General features: G+C 41.2%; 1 protein-coding gene across 38 annotated transcripts in view; it reads right to left on the minus strand.

Annotated features, from left to right (window-relative positions):
- The window catches only part of LOC102128946 (small ribosomal subunit protein uS15-like), a 127,039-nt gene that overhangs the window by 23,204 nt on the left and 81,379 nt on the right, over window positions 1-22,456 (minus strand). For 28 of the 38 annotated variants that reach the window (XR_012429938.1, XR_012429937.1, XM_074029413.1 and 25 more), the window contains 2 exons: window positions 20,169-20,321; window positions 12,714-12,866 (listed from right to left, as the gene is read on the minus strand). The gene's annotated coding sequence lies outside the window, so the exon portion shown is untranslated. Of the gene's footprint in view, window positions 1-9,107; window positions 9,241-12,713; window positions 12,867-20,168; window positions 20,322-22,456 lie in introns of all 38 variants that reach the window. The other 10 variants (XM_074029414.1, XM_074029411.1, XM_074029410.1 and 7 more) reach the window with 2 other exon arrangements.

The following is a 22,456-nucleotide window of genomic DNA, read 5'->3' on the forward strand; positions in this document are numbered from 1 at the left end:
GTGTAATGCCTTTTAGTTCACATAACGTTAGCAATCTTTGGGATATAAAGATGGTTTTATAGAGTATTGGCTCACGCCTGTAATTCCATCACTTTGGGAGCCTGAGGCAGGCGGAACACCTGAGGTCAGGAGTCCGTGAGCAGCCTGACCAACATGGTGAAACCCCATCTCTACTGAAAATACAAAAATTAGCAGGGTGTGGTGGCGGGAGCCTGTAATCCCAGCTACTTGGGAGGCTGAGACATGAGAATTGCTTGAATCTAGGAGGCGGAGGTTGCAGTGAGCCCAGATTCTGCCATTGCACTCCAGCCTGGGTGACAGAGCGAGACTCCATCTAAAAAAAAAAAAAAAAGGCCAGGTGTGGTGGCTTACACCTGTAATCTCAGCACTTTGGGAGGCCAAGGCAGGCGGATCACCTGAGGTCGGGAGTTTGAAACCAGCCTGACCAACATGGAGAAACCCCATCTCTACTAAAAATACAGAATTAGCTGGGCGTGGTGGCTCATGCCTGTGATCCCAGCTACTCGGGAGGTTGAGGCAGTAGAATTGCTTGAACCTGGGAGGCAGAGGTTGTGGTGAGCCGAGATCGTGCCATTGCACTCCAGCCTGGGCAACAAGAGGGAAACTCCATCTCAAAAAAATATGTATATATATATCGGTCAGATGCACAGCTTGTTAAGCGTTTTCAGGTTACAAACTGCTTTTTGGATTTTGAGAACTGTTTGTCTTGACTGCTTCACAATTGGTGACACCTGGGGACATATGAAACTAACCACACCCTTAACTTGGCAAGCCTTGGCTGCACTTAGCACACAAGTAAAGCAATTTACCATGTTTTACCTTAAGGGTAAAATTCCTAGGAATTAATTGAAACTACTGGAAATAGATTTACATGCAAGGTGTGTAAAAACAGCAAAATGTGTTTTTATAGTAAAAGGTTAAAAGAAGGCATGGAAATGTCAAGTTTTGCCTAGGGTTAAAGAATTATTTTGAGTTAAATTAGGAAAAAGCTGAAGGTTCAAAGAAGAGGTGGAAGAATTGTGGAAATTAGTCTTGCAGAAGAGGTTCTCTGTGTGAACATGTTGACTAAATTCAAAAGGGTTATAAAAGGTTTTCGCTTCTTTAAAATTTCTGAGCCATCATTTTGGCAAAACAAATAACTTGTAGTAATCTAGAATTCCCAAAATCAAACTTCGGTTTCAAAATTGTCTTCCCTGGCACCTGGCCTTTGGAATACTTCAGAGGTCCCCTGAAGTGTCCAGAAAAGAGAGGTAAACAAGATTATTTGACATGTTTAGGTACATGGTGTTAAATACAGTGAGTTCTAAATTTCTCTTCAAAGAATCAGTATGTCAGTATGTTCAGTTCTTTGTATTCCATTTTAAAGTTTAACTTCTTCATTCTCCTTGTCTCCTTGCCCCTAGTTTCAGTAAACGACCTTTTCCATCAGTTCTAATCAGTAGTTCACATCTGTTCCCCGGGCCACCTGCTCTATCCTGAGTCACCCCAGTCACCTGCTCTGACCTGTCACATTTAGTCATGTGTTCCATAAATATCCTTCCCACTGAAGCTGCTCACCCCGTCATTCTGGTTCTTACCTCTGCTCTCTTTAAAATAGCCAGTCGGAATTAGCTTAGACTGTACGGTCCAACCCTAGCCTATAGGGCAATGACACAACAGTAGGGGCTACCTGTGTCAGGGATAAGAACCCCTTCCGCTCCCCTGTTCAGGTGTGCTCTCGCCATTGCTCCATCTGTGAGATGCACCCTTCTATAGAAGAAAAATTGCCTTGCTGAGAATATTCATGTTCGAGTGCTATTTCTTCTGCAGCACTGAAAATTTATTTCAAACAATGAGATTGCCAAAATGATGCTCAATCTTCTTTAGGTTATATTTTTTGTGAATAATATTAATATATATTCCAAAATTGTATGGGATTTCTAAAATTCTAATGTCTACACATATGCTACCCATAACGATTATAGTTATTATGCTGTTATTGTAAATTACAGAAATAACCAAATTTCCTTGTATAAAGCTACTAACTCAAGTAAATCAAATAATTAAATATCAAGAAAGTGGTGTTAAACCATCTAATACTAAAACTGTTTAAAATAGCTTATAACCAATGCTTGATCCCATATTCCTGGGAAAACAAAGTTTCAGGCACATTTGGTCACCTGATTGGCCATTCAAACATTTTATAATGGGATATCATTCAATTATCATTTCAATGCATGTTTTCTTGTTGCAGTTTTCCCATGCAACAGAGCTGATGTTATAACAGTAGATTATTATGCTACAGTGTATTTACACCAGGTTAAAAAAAAAAAAGGCTTTTTATGGTTTGGATCTTCTGAGAACATCAGAAAAAGACTATCCTTGCCATCCACACTACAACAAAATTTAGGGACCTTGAGCTTTGGGTTCATGGTCTCACAGCTAAGAAGGGTCCCTCCACTCTTTTGGAACTGTGCGCCCACTGGAACCCTTGAGGTAAAGCTAACCAGGGAAATTTCTCCCAAGAAGAAGATGGCATCCTTGATGTGAATAGCTTTCCCAAGTTCACAGATTAAGACTTCTAGTGACATGAAACTCTTCTCTTTGAATGTTTTTTCTTGCTTATGCTTCTGTGAACAACAGAAGTGGAAAAGTGTCTATTATGTGCACTAATAGGGTGTACTTTTATTTGTGAAGGAGCTTGCAGCCAGCCTGCAAATGAAAGGAGCTGGGCACATTCCTCAGCCCCGGGCTCAAAACTCCCTGAGCCTAGCACAAACACATCCCATCCTCCCATCCCACCACCATATATCTCTCAAACTCCCTGAGCTCAGTACAAACACCACCTGGAAAGTCTCCGATAAGGAGACAGCCGTTCAAGGTTACTGAAAGCGCAGGAGCCAAAAGAATTTCTTTGTTCCCCTACAACTTTCGGGCTATAAAAAGCAAACGCTCGCATTGTTCGGGGCCCTCTTGTATACTGTGTAAAGGAGGGACCAGGTTCGAACTTGTAGTAAAGATCCTTGCCGCTTGGCTTTGACTCTGGACTCTGGTGGTCTTCTTTGGGGAACAAACAGTCTGGGCATAACACAAGTATAAGGTTACATGGATAACCTTATACTTTGATAGATAAAGGATAAAGGCCCAATGTAGGTAAGAAACTTTACTGGTACATGCATTGCCTCATCATCAGTCAAAAGCAGAACATTGGTTCACTCCTCTTGGCCCATTTCATGGGTTGAAGAGAATATTGCCAGACGGCCTTCACTCTTCTCAAAGGGCATCATTTGTTAAGTCCTTTTTCCGTGATTTGCAGTAAAAGAAGCAATGATTGGAAATATATCCCTCATGACAGGTTCTATAGCAAATTCTACTGTAAAGGCTGCAGTTGCACAGTGATTCTAAATTCTCCTGTGAAAGTTGGGATAGAATTGGCTAAACAGAAAAAGTATCTGTGCGGCTGCTGGTACTTGTGGCCTATGGGGAAATACATCAAATGAGGATTATAGAAATTCAGTGGAGTCCAGGCGTGGTGGCTTACGCCTGTAATCCCAGCATTTTGGGAGGCAGAGGTGGACAGATTACAAAGTCAGGAGATGGAGACCATCCTGGCTAACACGGTAAAACCCCCGTCTCTACTAAAAATACAAAAAATTAGCCTGGTGTGGTGGCGGGTCCCAGCTACTCAGGAGGCTGAGGTAGGAGAATGGCATGAATCCGGGAGGCATAGCTTGCAGTGAGCCGAGATTGCACCACTGCACTCCAGCCTGAGCGACAGAGCGAGACTCCATCTCAAAAAAAAAAAAAAAAATTCAGTGTTTGGGGATTGATGAAGAAATTGCTTCATTAAGTGAGTAAACTCTTTGTCTAGCTCATTCTTTGATCTGTTTGGTTTTAGGAGGTTTGGTTTATGGGGATCTTGGGTAAAGGCATACTCCAAACTCTTGGGATTTCCTCCCAGTAGTCATAATCATAGTCTCCCTGGTGTGCTGCATTCTCTCAAAGGTTTTAAATGCTTGCATGCAGCCGTCTCTAGAATGAAATATAGTTTCTTTTCAACTGGAATAACAAGAGCCAAAAGAATGTGCAACCATGAGGGCACCATAACCTATACATGACATGCTGAGAATGAAAACCCAAAATGATAATAACCAAGAGTGGTGCTAAGGCCTTAAGTTTTGGTCACACTCTCACTCAAGGGAAAACCTGAATAAAGGGTAATTTTTTAAACAAACTTCTGGGAGGTCATTGTTTTGACTGAGCTCATGCACTACGCCGCAACAAACCAAACCAAACCAAACCAAACCAAATGGAGTCACTCGTGCTAAAACTTTAGGGAAACGCATAGATTCTACAAGAGACCAGATTTTGTTTGTTTCTCCTGCATATCTCTATAACAAACATTTCTGACAGCATAGGTATCAACCCCCTGAAGTTCCCATTAAATATTGTAGCAAAATTCATTTCCTCTCGCCTAGAGACCATCAAGCTTCAAATGATCATGCAACCAGGGTTCCAGCCGGTTCCAGGTGAAGACACCACCCCTGGCCATCAAGAAACTACCCTGCCTCCACTAGATAAAGCATAGTGAGAGTTCTGTGATTTCCAACAGGTAGGGACTATGCCCCAGATCAGCATGAAGCAGTTACAGAAGAAAGCCCTTCAGTCCCTCTGCCTCACATAAAGATTTATGAGGATCACCTCTCAGCGGGGAGATGAAGCAGGAGAATAGGGTCTGGAGGCAGGGGACCTAAGGCTGTTTTATGCTGACTTCCTAGAACTAAATTGAAAGGAAAACCCTAACTTTCAATGCCTATGTAACAGAAGGACCAGAGACTATTCCCTTTGACCTTTTCTGCACTACAGATGGAAAACTGGCTGTGGCAACAAATTAGACTGATTTCTGGCCTAGTCTTCCTTTGCATAGAAGTATAACTTTGTAACTTCACCCTAGCCTCTGATTGGTTTCTTTTTGCAACCAATCAGATGTTTGCACAGGAGTGTGACCTTTGTAACTTCACTTTAGCCTCTGGTTGGCTCCTTTCTGCAACCAATCAGACTGATTTCGGGCGACCACTTCACTTACATGAGGTGAGCATGAAGTGGCCAATGGGAAACTTCTAGAGGGTATTTGAACCAAAGAAGATTCTGTATCCAGGTCCTTGAGCCTCTGCTGAGGCCATCTCCCCCACTGTGGAGTGTACTTTCGTTTTGAGTAAACCCCTGCTTTCATTCTTTTGTTGTTTCATTTTTGTGCAATTATTTGTTCAAAATGCCAAGAACCTGGACAACTTGCAATCCTGACCCTCTACGGGTCACAAGACCAGGTTGCAACAAACTGGACAAATCTCCAGGAATCCGTGTTCAGTGGCGCCTTTATCTCTGGGTGGCGTTTTTTGATAAACAAAAGGCGGGTGAAAAGGGCTCCAAGACAGGACTTGTTGAAAATGTGGAGCACTACTGCCACCGTGAGGAAATCGTTTCAGGACGGACTACGCCATCATGGCGTCCTTCCCGGGAAACTTCCCTATGGGGGAAAGGCTGATCTGTGAGCTTGGTTCCCAGGCTGTCTTCTTGCCTTCTCTAAGGCCTGAAAAGAGACAGGGACATTAGCGGTATCTTGGTGTAGAATCTGGAGAGTGCGGGGTTTGGAGTGAACCAGCAGCTGCCAGGAAGTACTAGCACAGGAAGTCGTGGAGCGGAAACTTGGTTCCTCCTGGTGTGGGCAGGACAGTAGGAACCCAGTCAAACACACATAGAGGCTCTTGTGGGCATCTGTCTCTTCTACCTGCCCTTTGGAGCAAGAGTCAGCAGGCTTTCACGTGCTGGCATTTTGCTATGGGTCTTGGGGTCTCTGGTAGCATCAGTATCGCTCACAAGGAACACAGTTATTCCAAGGGAAGTTTACAGGATTTGCTGTTAGAACTTTCACTCACCAGGTTCTACAACAAGGTAACGCCAATGTCCATGTCTCTTTTAAGGCCTTAGACGAGAAGGCAAGGACGCTGAGCATGGAGTCCAAGCCTATTCCACCTCCCCACAGACCAGACCTTCCGCAACTGGTAGTCCCTTACAAGAACGCTGTAATGGCGTAGGGATTCGTCCTCGCGATGGCAGTAGTGCACCAGATATGCCAGAAAACCCTGTCTTGGAGCCCTCTTCTCCCGCCCTTCCTGTCTGAAAAAACGCGACCCATAGACAAAGGTACAATCAAACATGGATGCCTTCTATTTTGCCCAGTTTGGAGCCTGCTAGTCTTACTGCTGCTCTTTTTCATTTTGTTTTCCACTTGAAATCAAACCGAGGCCTAAAGCACTAGTCCTCATCAGGAATCCAGTTCTTTCAGAAATTAAATATCCTCCTGACCTACTCTGTGTGGGTTTGATTTACTTCAGAGTTACAGGTCCAGTAATTTCCGAGGCATCAAACTGTCTCCTTCAGGGAATAAATTCAGTGGACGAAAACACAAAAAAGAGAAAAGGGACCGGGCGCGGTGGCTCACGCCTTTAATCGCAGCACTTTGGGAGGCCGAGGCTGGCGGATCACCCGAGGTCAGGAGTTAGAAACCATTATGGGCAACATGGCAAAAATCCTGTCTCTACTAAAAATACAAAAACTAGCTGGGCATGGTGGCACACGCCTGTAAACCCAGCTACTTGGGAGGCTGAGGCAGGAGAATCACTTGAACCTGGGAGGGGGAGGTTGCAGCAAGTGGAGGGCGCGCAATTGCTCTCCAGCCTTGGCAACAGAGTGAGAGTGTATCAAAAAAAAAAAAAAAAAAGAAAGAAAGAAAAAAGAGAGAGAGAGAGAAAAGGGCTGAACGCTTGGAAAAGATCTCCAGCAAACAATTTAAAAATCCCAGAGGTCTTTGCCCTGGCTCCCCTGTCAGGCATCCAGGGAATTCTTCCTATTCTAAGAGCCTTATGTGATGCACTGTAGGCAACACTTTGGCATGAGCCATTAGAGAGGAAACCAGGTGATGCTCCTTACTGCATGCCATATGTACTCCAAATGCCATGATACTCATAGTACATATGTTCAATTCCTGTCAAGGTGGCTCAGAGTTTCATCTCATGGTCTCATCATTTAACATCAAAACACAGCATGTGCACGTGCCTTTACATATTCTTCAAGTATCTCCTGAGAATTTATGGGGTGTGTGTTTGTGTTTGTGTGTGTCTCTGAGAGTTTTATAATTGGTCTTTCAGGTATAAGGATTACAGTATTCTCCAACTAGTAAATTAAAGAATAATGCTTGACAAATATTAAGAAAAATCCGTGTATTAATAACGTAGAAAAAAACCGCTACCATACAACTTGTCAAGGTAACTCATGAACTTATGAATTATTTCCATGCATATCTTTCAATATGTGGATACATTAACTTCGTGCAAAAAGATAAATCTGTATAAAAGGTGGATTACTGTGTACACCATGGTTTGAATCAGACCAAGTATGTATTTTAATGAACGTTTCAGATGCATGAATTCATTTGAATGTCACCAGTACTAAGTATTATATGTCAATATTTCATGCCTTCAATATAAATAAAGGTAAATCTTAACATACGGCCTCAGGAAAATTACTTCAGTAAAGCAGACAATATCAACTCTGATTTTTTACAGCTACATAACTGCAAGTTTCTGAAAAAAAGTTCATGAAGAGAAAAAGACATCAGAAAATATGGCTACCTAAAATTTTGCTCAATTTGTGTAAACAATTTCCATTCTTAACAATTTGCTTTTGGTTTCCATTGGATATTAAACTGAGATGTAATACATGCACCCTCATCAAGTATCTCATCTTTTTAAGAACTTAGTTTCTGCACAACTAAGTCTTCCCATTTCTACTCTTTTTCACTCTGCATCATATCTGCAGTATTTTATTGTGATATCAAATAGTCTTGTAGTAATGGGGAGAAACCTTAGGTTTCCATGCCTAAGGAGAGAAGAAAAAAAAAAAAAAAGCTTACCTCTAAAGGCTTGGAGAAGAGCAAATCTAGTCACCAGGCCACGTGGTTCTTGTCCTGATTCTCTACTCAGGTTCCCTGGGAGTTTTACACCATGTTCTGATCTAGTCAGTAGGCCTTATACATTGAGGGGGAGGATGCTATTTAGTGGGGCACTAACATAAGGGTACGGATACCTCTCAAGCCTGACAGGACACCCACAGCCCTACTTGAATAGACACAAACACAGGAATCACTGTAAATACTAATCAGATTGATCACAGGATTTTGTCTCATAGTTTCATTATTTAACATTGAATTAGAAATATTTTCCTGTGTCATTAAACAGCTGTCACTTAGAACTGTGCCCTATGACTTTCTTGTGTGTCATATTGCTTTTTAGTTAGGAATCAGTCCTATATTTTCTCATTAGTAACAAAGACATGGAATTTGCAAAGAAGTCAAAAATAACCATGTACTGATCTCATAAAACTGTATTAAACAATGATCATTGTTTCCATATTTCCTCTCGTTTTTTCAACACGCAGATAAAAAGTTCTATATATACAGTCAAACACCACAATAAATTTACATTTTAATTGAATTAGCTATATATAAGGTTGAAGAATTAAAAGTTTCACATCTGATTCCTGAGTTTTTTTAATTCTCATAAGAAAGTTGCAATATCTGAATTTTGGACAATAAAATATTTGCAAAAACTTCTTGATTGGACTATTCATCAAAACATAAGTTCTCCATTTTCACTTTTATATCTAAAATATATATATATTTATACACACATAAAATAGAAATACATGTTTATATACAATATAAACATATGTATTATACACACTTATACCTAGAAAATTAGGATGTTTAATTCTTCTCAAATTTTTATTAATTCTTTCCTTAATATTTTATCTTTGAAATCTCAAAAGAAAGACAACAAAATTCAATAAATGATAGCTGAAATAGGCATCTCTCACATTCAGTCACCTGGATGTGTAACCTAAGAAAACTGTAAGATGGATGCATTAATATAACTCACACGCAGCTAGAATGCTTTATTAGTGTCTCTGTTTATATAATGATGAATTAAAGTTTTGAATTTGTTGGCCAAAAATACCATCTTCAAACATATACTCATTATAACACCTACCATGATTAAAAATATATAGCATTGGCTGGGCCCAGTGGCTCACTACTGTAATCCCGACACTTTGGGAGGCCAAGGTAGGTGGATAGCTTGAGCCCATGAGTTCAAGACCAGTCCTGGTAGTGAGACCCCGTCTCTACAAAAAATACAAAAAATAACCGGGCATGGTGGCGTGTAACGGAAGCCCAGCTATGTAGGAGGCGGAGATGGGAGGACCACCTGAGTCCAGGGAGGTTGATCCTTTAGTGAGCCATGATCATGCCATTGCACTCTTGCCTGGGCAACAGTAAGACACAATCATATATATATTTAAAATATTGTTATATACCTACAGATATAAATACACACACACTCAACACAGTTTAAATATAATTTGCATGCATACTGTTTGAAATTTGTACAAAATCTTCAGCATTGTCTTATACTCCTTGAATATATCTACATCCATATATACTTCTGAGTACTTGAAATTTTTTTATATTTTACTCTAGAAGAACTTAAAGGTATTATAAAGCAGAAAACATGCTGGGTCTCATATAGTGAGAAGAAATAATGACTTTTAAAATGTCTGTGCTAGGTATTTTCATCTGTTCATTATGCACATATAATATGGACTTTTATAACCTAATGTTCAAATTCCCCTGTAGCACAACTGTTTATGTTTTTTAATGTTAGATATGGGGTTTCCCTAGGTTGACCAGTTTGATCTCCAACTCCTGGCCTCAAGCAATCCTCCCATGTCAGCCTCCCAAAGTGTTAGGATTACAGGCATGAGGCACCAAGCCCAGCCACTTTGTAGTAGAACTGTTAAAACAAGATTTCTTCACTGATAACTTGAGTACTTTTCAAATATAATTAATTATTCATGGAAATAATGACAGGTTTAAAATCACTGGCACTTTTTAAAACAGTTGGTAAAATCCATATAATATAAAATTAACCATTAAAATGTGTGAAATGCAGTGGCATTTAGTACTTTCACAAGGCAGTACAAGTACTACCTCTGTCTAGTGGCAAATCATTTTCATTACCACAAAAGAAAACCCTGGACCCATGAAGCAGTCATTCCCCATTCCACTCTCTGCCCAGCCCCTAGCAAACACTCATCTACTTTCCCTCACTACTGATCATCACAATAAGTGGCTTTTTCAAAGTCTTGCTTTTTTCACTTAGCGTGTTTCAAATTTCATGCATTGGTTATCTATCTTATTGATATCTATCTCTTGGATATCTATCTTTGCTGTTGTAACTTCATCCACCCAATTTATCACCTGAAGGAGACAATTTGATGCCATGGAACTTGCTGGACCTGCAACTGTGTGAAGTAAATCTAACCAGATAGACTCAGTGAGGAGTGTATTTAATTTCTGAAAGAACAAAATTCCTGATAAGCATGGGTGGTTTAAGCTGCATTTTGTTTTTAAATGGAAAAGAAAAACAAACAAAAAAAATTCAACAGTAAGACCACGTTGCACCAAACTGGACAAGTCTCCAGGCAGCCATGTTTGGTGGTGCCTTTATCTCTGGTTTGCTTATTTCACAGAGGAAGGGCAGGAGAAAGGGCTCAAAGATAGGGCTTCCCTGAAAATGTGGAGCACTACTGCCACCGTGAGGAAATCGTTTAAAGAAAGAATACTCCAGTACAGCCCCCTTCCCAGGAAGCCTAGCTGCGGGGAAAGGCTGATGTATGGGGAGGTGGAAGATGCTTGGCCTCCAGGTGACGTCTTCTTGCCTTCTCCTCTAACGCCTGAAGAGTGACCTAGACATTGGTAGTATCTTGGTGTAGAACCTGGAGAGTGAAGGGCTTGGAGTGAACCAGCAGCTGCCAGACGGTCCTGGCACAGGAAGTTGTGGGGCGGGGCCTCAGTTCCTCCTATGTGGGCAGGACTGCAGGAACCCACTCAAACACACATTGAGGCTCTTGTAGGCATCTGTCTCTTCTTCCTGTCCCTTGGAGCAAGAGTCAGCAAGCTTTCTCATGCTGGCATCTTGCTATGGGTCTTTGGGTCTCTGATAGAATCAGTACCGCGCACAAACAACAGGTTTATTCCAAGGGAAGTTTACAGGATTTGCTATTAGAACCTTCACACTCCAGGTTCTATAGCAAGATATTGCCAATGTCCAGGTCTCTTTTAAGGCCTTGGACAAGTAGGCAAGGACGCCCAGCATGGAGGCCAAGCCTCTTTCACCTCTTACCAGACCACACCTACCCCAACAGGTAGTGCTCAGAGAACTCTGTAATGGCGTTAAACGACTGTAATTTGTTAAACGTCTTCCTCGCGATGGCAGTAGTGCTCCAGATATGTCAAGAAGCCCTGTTTGTAGCCCTCTTCTCCCGCCCTTCCTGTCTGAAAAAACGTCACACATACACAAAGAGCCACCAAACCTGGATGCCTTCTATTTTGCCCAGTTTAGAGCCAGCTGGTCTCACTGCTGTGTTTTTTCTTTTTGTTTTCCACTTGAAATCAAACCAAGGCCTAAACCAACCACCCTTGTCAGGAATCTTGTTCTTTAAGAAATTATTCTCCTGACCTAGTCTGTGTGGGTTTGATTTACTTCAGAGTTACAGGTCCAATAATTTCCATGGCATTAAACTGTCTTCTTCAGGGGATAGCTTCAGTGGATGAACGCACAAAAAGGAGAAAAGGGCTGAAAGCTTGGAAAAGATCTCCAGCAACAATTTAAAAATCCCAGAGGTCTTGGCCCTGGCTCCCCTGTCAGGCATCCAGGGAATTCTTCCTATTCTAAGAGCCTTATGTATACATTGTAGGAAACAATTTGGCATGAGCCGTTAGAGGAGAAACCAGGTGACACTCCTTACTGCATGCCATGTATACTCCACATGGCATGATACTCATAGTACATATGCTTAATTCCTGTCAAGGTGAATCAGAGTTTCATCTCATGGTCTCATCATTTAACATCAAAACACAGTATGTGCCCATGCCATTACATATTCTTCAGGTATTTCCTGAGACTTTATGGGCTGTGTGTGGTTGTGTTTGTGTGTGTCTCTGAGAGTTTTATAATGTCTTTTAGGTATAAGGATTAACTAGTAAATTAAAGAATAATGCTTGACAAAGATTTAAAAAATCCATGTATTAATAATGAAGAAGACCACTACCATACAACTAGTCAAGGCAACTTAAGAACTTTTGGATTATTTCCAGGGATATCTTTAAATACATATATACATTGTTAATTTCATGAAAAAAATAAATCTGTATTAAAAGTGGATTACTGTGTACACTGTGGTTTGGATCAGATCAAGTGTGCATTTTAACAAACCTTTGAGGAGGGTGAATTCATTTGAATGTCACCACTACTAAGTCTTATATGTCAACATTTCACGCCTTCAATATGAGTAAAGGTAAACCTTAAAATAGGGCCTCACAAATATTACTTTAGAAAAGTAGACACTTATCACCTTTTTGTTTGGATTTTTAAAGATACATTACTATACGTTTCAAAACAAAATGCCATGAAGCGACAAAGAGAACAGAAAGCATGAATACCTAATAATCTGCTCAATATGTGTAACCATTTTCCACTCTTAACCATTTGCTTTTGGCTTCCATTGGATATTGAACTGAGATGAGATCCACTCACCATCATCAAGCATCTCCTCTTTTTAAGAACTCAGTTTCTGCCCAACCAAATCTCCCCATTTCTACTGTTTTTCATTCAGCATCCTATCAGCAGTGTTTTATTACGATAACAGATAGTCTTGTTGTATTGGGAACAGACCTTAAGGATCCATGCCTAAGGAGAGAAGAAAAAATAAAGCTTATCCCCAAGGTCTTGGAGAAGAGCAAATCTAGGCACCGGGCCACATGGTTGTTGTCCTGATTCCCTCCCCAGGTTCCCTGGGAGTTTTACTCCATGTTCTGACCTAGTCATTAGGCCTTATATGTTGACGGGGAGGCTGCTGTTTAGTGGGGTTATAACATAAGTGCCCATATAGCTCTCAAATCTGACAAGACATACATAGCCCTATTTGAATGGACACAAACAAATGACTATAAATGCTAATCAGATGGATCACAGGATTTTGTCTCATGGTTTCATTATTTAACATTGGAACAGAAATATTTTCCAGTGTCATTAAAAGGCTATGACTGGCTGGGTGTGGTGGCTCACACCTGTGATCCCAGTACTTTGGGAGGCCAAGGTGGGTGGATCACTTGAGGTCAGGAGGTCGAGACAAGCCTGGCCAACACGGTGAAACCCTGTCTCTACTAAAATACAAAAAAATAATTAGCCAGGGATGGTGGTACATGCCTGTAATCTCAGCTACTTGGGAAGCTGAGGCAGGAGAATCGCTTGAACCGAAGGCAGAGGTTGCAGTGAGCCAAGATCGTGCCAATGCACTCCACCATGGGTAACAAAGTGAGACTCCATCCGTCTCAAAACAAAGCAAAAAAAGCTATGGCCAGGCCCGGTGGCTCACGCCTGTAGTCCCAGCACTTTGGGAGGCCGAGGCAGGCGGATCACCAGGTCAGGAGATTGAGAGCAGTCTGGCTGAGATGGTGAAACCCCGTTGTGGGGTGGGGCCTCAGTTCCTCCTATGTGGGCAGGACTGCAGGAACCCACTCAAACACACATTGAGGCTCCTGTAGGCATCTGTCTCTTCTTCCTGTCCCTTGGAGCAAGAGATGTCCCTTGGGCAACAAGAGGAAAATATCTACTAAAAATACAAAAAATTAGCCGGGCATGGTGGCGGGCACCTGTAGTCCCAGCTACTTGGGAGGCTGAGGCAAGAGAATGGCATGAACCCGGGAGGCGGAGCTTGCAGTGGGTGGAGATCTCACCACTGCACTCCAGCTTGGGCGACAGAGCAAGACTCTGCCTCAAAAAAAAAAAACCAAACAAACAAATGAACAAAAAAAAAACTATAATTTAGGACTGCCTCTTATGACTTTGTTGTATATGTGTCTTACTGTTTTTCACTTAGGAATCAGTCCTATACTTTCTTATTAGTGAGGAAGACATGGAATTTGCAATGAAGTTTAAAAAAAACCCTTTGGGAGGCGGAGGCAGGCGGATCACAAGGTCAAGAGATTGAGACCATCCCACCAACATGGTGAAAACCCGTCTCTACTAAAAACACAAAAATTAGCTGGGCCTGGTGGTGTGCACCTATAGTCCCAGCTACTCGGGAGGCTAAGGCAGGAGAATCACTTGAACCTGGGAGGTGAAGGTTGCAGGGAGCCAAGTTCGTGCCACTGCACTTCAGCCTGACAACAGAGTGAGACTCCCTCTCAAGAAATAAAAGGGGCGGGGGGCTGAGCACGGTGGCTCACACCTGTAATCTCAGCACTTTGGGAGGCCTGGGAGGGCAGATCACCTGAGGTTGGGAGTTCGAGACCAGACTGACCAACATGGTGAAAGCCCATCTCTACTAAAAATACAAAATTAGCCGGGCGTGGTGGCACATGCCTGTAATCTCAGCTACTCGGGAGGCTGAGGCAAGACAATCGCTTGAACCTGGGAGGCAGAAGTTGCAGTGAGCCAAGATCATGCCATTGAACTCCAGCCTGCGCAACAAGAGCAAAACTACATCTCAAAAAAAAAAAAAAAAGGAAAAAAAAATAAAAATAACCATATGCTGATCCAGAGAAAACCAATGTAATAAAACTCTGTATTAACCAATATTAACCATTTCCATATTTACTCCAATTTTTTTCCTACACAAATAAAAAGTTCTATATATACAGTCAAACATGACAATAAATTTACATTTTACTTCAATTTAGCTATATATAAGGTTAAAGAACTAAAAGTTTCACCACTGATTCCTTAGCAGTTTTTGATATTCTCATAAAAAATTTGCAATACCTGAATTTTAGACAATAAAATATTTGCTGAGAACTTGTGATTGGCCTATTCATCAAAACATAAGATCTCAATTTGCACCTTCAAATCGAAAATATATATGTATTTATACATACATAAACATATAAATACATATGTATATACAACATAAACATGTATTATACATATTTATACACAACATAAACATATGTATTATACATATTTATACCTCTGAAAATCAGGATTTTTAATACTTCTCAAATTTTTATTCCTAGTTCTTAGCACAAAACATTATCTTTAAAACTTCAGGCTGGGTGCAGTGGCTCACACCTGTAATGCCAGCACTTTGGGAGGCTGAGGTGGGCGGATCACAAGGTCAGGAATTCGAGACCAGCCTGGCCAACATGGTGAAACCCCGTCTCTACTAAAAATACAAAAAAATTAACCGGGCATGGTGGTGCATGCCTATAGTCCCAGCTACTCGGGAGACTGAGGCAGGAGGAGAATCACTTGAACCCAGAAGGCAGAGGTTACAATGAGCCGAGATTGTGCCACTGCACTCCAGCCTGGTGACAGAGCGAGACTCCGTCTCACAAAAAAAAAAAAAAAAAAAAAAAAAAAAAAAAAAAAAAAAATTCAAAAGAAAGATAACAAAATTCAATAAATGGTAGTTGAAATAGGCATCTCTCACATTCAGTCACCTAGATGTGTAACCTAAGAAAACTGTAAGATGGATGCATTCACAAAACTTACATGCAGCTAGAGCGCTTCATTAGTGTCTCTGTTTATATAACGATGAATTAAATATATGAATTTACTGGCCAAAAATATCATCTTCAAACATATACTCACTATAACACCTACCACGATTAAAAATATATGGCATTGGCTGGGCATGGTGGCTCACAACTGTAATTCCAGCACTTTGGGAGGCCTAGGCAGGTGGATAGCTTGAGCATAGGAGTTCAAGTCCAACCCTGACAATGCAGAGACACCCCATCTCTACAAAAAATACAAAAAATAGTCGGGCATGGTGACCTACAACAGAAGCCCTAGCTACGTAGGAGGCAGAAATGGGAGGATCACCTGAGCCCATGGAGGTTGATGCTGCAGTGAGCCATGATCATGCTTCTGCAGTCCACCCTGGGCAACAGAGTAAGACGCTGTCTAAAATATATATACACACATACGTACACACATACATGTATATGTACATGTATGTGTGTATATACGTATACACACACATATATATTCACCATTACCTTATACTCTTTGAATATATCTACATCAATACATACTTTTGAGTGCTTGAAATTTTTTATATTTTACTCTAGAAGAACTGTAAGAAACTATAAAGTAGAAAACTTGTGGTAGGTCAAACATAGTGAGAAGAAATAATCACTTTTAAAATGTCTGTGCTAGGTAATATGATCTGTTCCCTATACATATATAATATGGACTTTTATAAACTAATGTTCATATTCCCCTGTACTATAACTTGTTGTTGTTATTGTTGTTGTTGTTTTGCATTTTTAATTTTAGATATGGGGTTTCACTCTGTTGACTAGGCTGATCTCGAACTCCTGGCCTCAAGCGATCCTCCCATCTTGGACTCCCAAAGTGCTAGGATTACAGACATGAGGCACCTTGACTGGCCACCATGTACCATAACTGTTAAAACAAGGTTTTTTTCACTGATAACTGGAGTATTTTTGAAATATAATTAATAATTCATGGAAATAATGATAGCTTTAAAAGTATTGGCACTTTTTAAAACTGAGTTTGTAAACTTCATGTAACATAAAATTAACCATTAAAATGTATTAAATTCAGTGGCATTTAGGACATTCACAATGCAGTGCAAGCATTACCACTGTGTAGTGGCAAATCATTTTCATTACCACAAAAGAAAATCCTGGACCCATCAGTTAGCCATTCCCCATTCCACTCTCTGCCCAGTCCCTGGCAAACACTCATCTGATTTCCCTCACTACTGATCATCACAACAGGTGGCCTTGTTGGTCTTGTTGCCAGAATCAGGAGACCAGAGAGACCAACAAGTGGAATAGGAGGATTTTACTAGGTGGTCACCAACACAGCAGATTAATGTCCAAAGGCTGAGCCCCGAACCAAGACAGGGCTTGACTTTTATACATATATCTGAAAAGGGCCCAAAACCTGTAAAGCAGGTAAGCAAGCTTACAGAAGCAGAACAAAGGCAGTTTATCAAACAGTGACAGGTTTTACAACTCAGGCATGTCTTGTGACCTTCGCCATAACTGCACAGCTGGAAAACAGGAACTTACAAAATCCTTACAAGCTTGCAGAAATAGTTATAAAAATAGTTGTGAGAGCAGAACAAAGAACAATGGTACGGGGAAAGAATTTCAAAAGGGAAACTGATAAAAATAACTTGTTTTCCTTTTCTGTTTTTTTTGTTTTTTTTTTTTTTTTTGAGATAGAGTCTCACTCTTGTTCCCCAGGCTGGAGTGCAATGGCGCAACCTCGGCTCACTGCAACCCCCTCCTCCCCGGTTAAAGCGATTCTCCTGCCTCAGCCTTCCAAGTAGCTGGGATTACAGCTGCCTGCCAACATGCCTGGCTAATTTTTGTATTTTTAGTAGAGTTTCACCATGTTGGCCAGGCTGGTGTTGAACTCCTGACCTCAGGTGATCCACCCACCTTAGCCTCCCAAAGTGCTGGGATTACAGGTGTGAGCCACCGTGCCTGGCCAAAGAACTTGCTTTTCTTATCCCTGCTTCTAAAGCCCATTCCTTCTGGGCCCCTGCTCTGCTGAGAGTGCTATCAAAGTCCTGACAGAGTCCTACTTACTGCTGGGCCTTGGAGTGAGTCAGCCCAGCACAGAGAACTAGTTTTTCTCTCTCTTTTTTTTTTTTTTTTGCTTTTACATCTCCTGCTTCAGTCCTGCTTCTTTCACTTAGAGTTTCGAATTTCATGAATTGGTTTTCTATCTCCTTGATATCTATCTGTTAGACATCTGTCTTTGTTTTTGTACCTTCATCCACCCAATTTATCATCTGAAAGAGACAATTTGATACCATGGAACTTCCAGGACCTGTAACTGTGTGAGGTAAATCATACCCATATAGATTCAGTGAAGAGTATATTTAATTTCTGAAAGAACAGAATTCTTGAGAAGCTTGGGTGGTTTAGACCTCATTTTGCTTTCAGATGGAAAAAAAAAAAAAGGAAAAATTCAACAGTAAGACCAGGTTGCACCAAACTGGACAAATCTCCAGGCAGCCATGTTGGGTGGCGCCTTTGTCTCTGGGTGGCGTTTTTTCAGACAGGAAGGGCGGGAGAAAAGGGCTCCAAGATAGGGATTCCTTGACAATGTGGAGCACTACTGCCACCATCAGGAAATCGTTTAAAAACGCCATTACAGCGTCCTTCCCGGAAAGAGTTGCTGTGGCGGAAGTCTGAACTGTGGGAGGTGGCAGACGCTTGGGCTCCAGGCTAGGTCTTCTTGCTTTCTCCTCAATGGCCTGAAGAAAGGGCTTAACATTGGTGGTATCTTGGTGTAGAACCTGGAGAGTGAGGGGCTTAGAGTGAACCAGCAGCTGCCAGGCGATCCTGGCACAGGAAGAGGTGGGGCGGGGCCTCGGTTCCTCCAAGTGTGGGCAGGACTGCAGGAACCCATTCAAACACACATGGAGGCTCTCGTGGGCATCTGTCTCTTCTTCTTCCTGTCCCTTGGAGCAAGAGTCAGTAGGCTTTCTCGTACTACCATCTTGCTACGGGTCTTTGGGTCTCTGGTAGCACCAGTACCGCGCACAAACAGATTTATTCCCAGGGGAGTTTATAGGATTTGCTATTAGAACCTTCACACTCCAGGTTCTATACCAAGACACCGCCAAAGTCCTGGTGTCCTTTAAGGCCTTAGACGAGAAAGCTAGGATTCCCAGCATGGAGCAAGCCTCTTCCACCTCCCCACAGAGAACTTCCCCAACAGGTAGTCCTCAGGAGAACACTGTCATAATGGCTTAGGGATTTGTTAAACAACATCCTCACGATGGCAGTAGGGCTTCAGATATGCAAAGAAGCCCTTTTCCAGAGCCCTCTTTTTCCGCCCCTCCTGTCTGAGAAAATGCCACCTGTAAACAAAGGCCCTGCAGAATGGGTGCCTTATATTTAGCCCAGTTTGCAGCCAGCTAGTCTTACTGCTGAGCTTTTTCTTTTGGTTTCCAGTTCAAATCAAAGCAAGGTCTAAACCACCCGCTCTCATCAGGAATCTTGTTCTGTATTAAAAGTGGATTACTGTGTACACTGTGATTTGGATCACACCAAGTGTGTGTTTTGTTTTTTTGTTTTTGTTTTTGAGACGGAGTCTCGCTCTGTCACCCAGGTTGGAGTGCAGTGGCGCATCTCCACTCACTGCAAGCTCCGCCTCCCGGGTTCACGCCATTCTCCTGCCTCAGTCTCCCACATAGCTGGGACTACAGGCGACCACCACCACGTCCGGCTAATTTTTTGTAATTTTTTTTAGTAGAGACAGGTTTTCACCGTGTTAGCCAGGATGGTCTGGATCTCCTGACCTCGTGATCTGCCCGCCTCGGCCTCCCAAAGTGCTGAGATTACAGGCCTGAGCCACCGCACCCAGCCACCCCAAGTGTGTATTTTAACAAACATTTGAGGAGAATGATTTTATTAGAATGTCACCAGTACTAAGTCTTTTTTTTTTTTTTTTTTTGAGACAGAGTCTTGCTCTGTGGCCCAGGCTGGCACGCAGTGGTGGGATCTCAGCTCACTGCAAGGTCTGCATCCTGGGTTCAAGGAATTCTCCTGCCTCAGCCTCCTGAGTAGCTGGGTTTACAGACGTGTGCCACCACGCCCTTGGAGTTTCACCATGTTGGTCAGGCTGGTCTCGAACTCCCGACCTCATGATCCACCTGCCTCGGCCTCCCAAAGTCCTGGGATTACAGGCGAGAGCCACCTTGCCTGGCCCAGTACTAAGTCCTATATCTCAACATTTCACGCCTTCAATATAAATAAAGGTAAATCTTAATATAGGGCCTCAGGAATATTACTTTAGTAAAGTAGACACTATCAGTTTTTTGTGGAATTTTTACAGATACATCACTACATGTTTCTAAAAAAAAAGGCCATGAAGAGACAAAGACACCAGAAACTATGGCTCCCCAACATTTTGCTCAATTTGTGTAAACATATTCCACTCAGCCATTTGCTTTTAGTTTCCATTGGCTATTAAACTGAGATGTAATCCACTCACCCTCATCAAGCATCTCCTCCTTTTAAGAACTTAGTTTCTGCACAACCAGGTCTTCCCATTTCTACTCTTACTCACTCAGCATCATATCTACGGTGTTTTATTATGATATCAAGTAGTCTTGTGGTATTCTGGAAAGACCTTAGATTTCCATGCCTAAGGAGAGAAGAAAAAAAAAAGCTTACCCCTAAGGTCTTGGAGAAGAGCAACTCTAGGCACCAGGCCACATGGTTCTTGTCCTGACTCCCTCCCCAGGTTCCCTGGGAGTTTTACTCCATATTCTAACCTAGTCATTAGGCCTTATATGTTGAGGGAGTGGTGGCTATTTAGTGGGGCTCTAACATAAGGGCTCAGATAGCTCTCAATCCTGACAAGACACACACAACCCTAGCTGAATGGACACAAATACAGGAATGACTATAAATCCCAATCAGATGAATCACAGGATTTTATCTCATAGTTTCGTCATTTAACATTGGAACAGAAATATTTTCCAGTGGCATTACAAGGCTATGACTTACAACTGTGTCCTACGTCTTTGTTGTGTATGTGTCTTACTGCTTTTCAGTTAGGAATCAGTCCTGTATTTTCTCATTAGTAATGAAGACATGGAATTTGCAAAGTGAAAAGTAACCAACTGCTGATGAAGAGAAATGCGACATCATAAAACTGCGTATTAAACACTGATAACCATTTCCATGTTTACTCCTATTTTTTCAGTATATAGATAAAAAGTTCTATATATACAGTCAACCACCACAATAAATTTACATTTTACTTGAATTTAGCCATACATAATGATGAAGATTAAAATTTTCACATCTGATTCCTGAGTTCTTGATATTCTCATAAATATTTGCAATATCTCAATTTTTTACAATAAAATATTTGCAAAGAACTTCTTCTTTGGACTATTCATCAAAACATGTTTTCAACTTGGACTTTTAAATCTAATATACGTATATTTGTACATACATAAACATAGAAATATATATTTATATACAATATAAACATATGTATTTTACATACTTATACCTATGAAAATAAGGATTTTTAATTATTCTCCAAATTTTATTACTAATTCTTACCTTAAAATTTTATCTCTAAAATCTCAAAAGAAGGATAAAAAAATTTAATAAATGATAGTTGAAATAGGCATCTCTCACATTCAGTCACCTAGATGTGTAACCTTAGAAAACTGTAAGATGGATGCACTCACAAAACTCATATGCAGCTAGAACGCTTCATTAGTGTCTCTGTTTATACAACAATGCATTAAAAATGTGAATTTGTTCACCAAAAATGCCATCTTCAAACATATACTCAGTATAACATCTACCATGATTAAAAATTTATAGCTTTGGCTAGGCATGGTGGCTCACAACTATAATTCCCGCACTTTGGGAGGCCGAGGCAGGTAGACAGCTTGAGCTCAGGAGTTCAATACCAGCCCTGGCAATGTAAGTAGACCCTGTGTCTACAAAAAATAACCGGGCATGGTGGGGTACAACAGAAGCCCCAGGTACGTATAGGAGGCAGAGTTGGCAAGATCACCTGATCCCAGGGAGACTGATGCTGCATTGATCCATGATCATGCCACTGCACTCCAGCCTAGGCAACAGTGAGACAGTCTCATATATATATATGTGTGTGTGTGTGTGTGTGTGTGTGTGTGTGTATATATGTATAGATATATGGCATTTAAAATTTTGTAATATATCTCCAGACAGATATAAATACACACACACTTGACACTGTTTACTTTAAATATAATTGGATGCATAATGTTTGAAATTTGTACAAAGTCTGCAGTATCGCCTTATGCTCTTTGAATAAATATATCTACATCAATATATACTTTTGAGTGCTTGAAATTGTTTTATATTTTACTCTACAAGAACTTTAAGAAATTATAAAGCAGAAGACATATGGTAGGTCAAACATAGTGAGAAGAAATAATCACTTTTCCCTATGCACATATAATATGGACTTTTTAAAACTAATGTTCAATTTCCTCTGTAGTATAACTTTTTTTTGTTTGTTTTGCTATGTTTTGGTTTGATTTGGTTTTTTTGAGATGGAGTATTGCTCTGTCGCCCAGGCTGGAGTGCAGTGAAGTGATCCCGGCTTATTGCAAGCTTCCTGAGTAGCTGGGACTACAGGCTCCCACCACCATGCCTGGCTAATTTTTTTTTTTTTTTTTTTTTTGTATTTTTAGTAGAGACAGGGTTTCACGGTGCTAACCAGGATGATCTGGATCTCCTGACCTCGTGATCCGCCCGCCTTGGCCT

This window comes from Macaca fascicularis, chromosome X (genome assembly GCF_037993035.2).
Source record: "Macaca fascicularis isolate 582-1 chromosome X, T2T-MFA8v1.1".
NCBI classification, from domain to species: domain Eukaryota; kingdom Metazoa; phylum Chordata; class Mammalia; order Primates; family Cercopithecidae; genus Macaca; species Macaca fascicularis.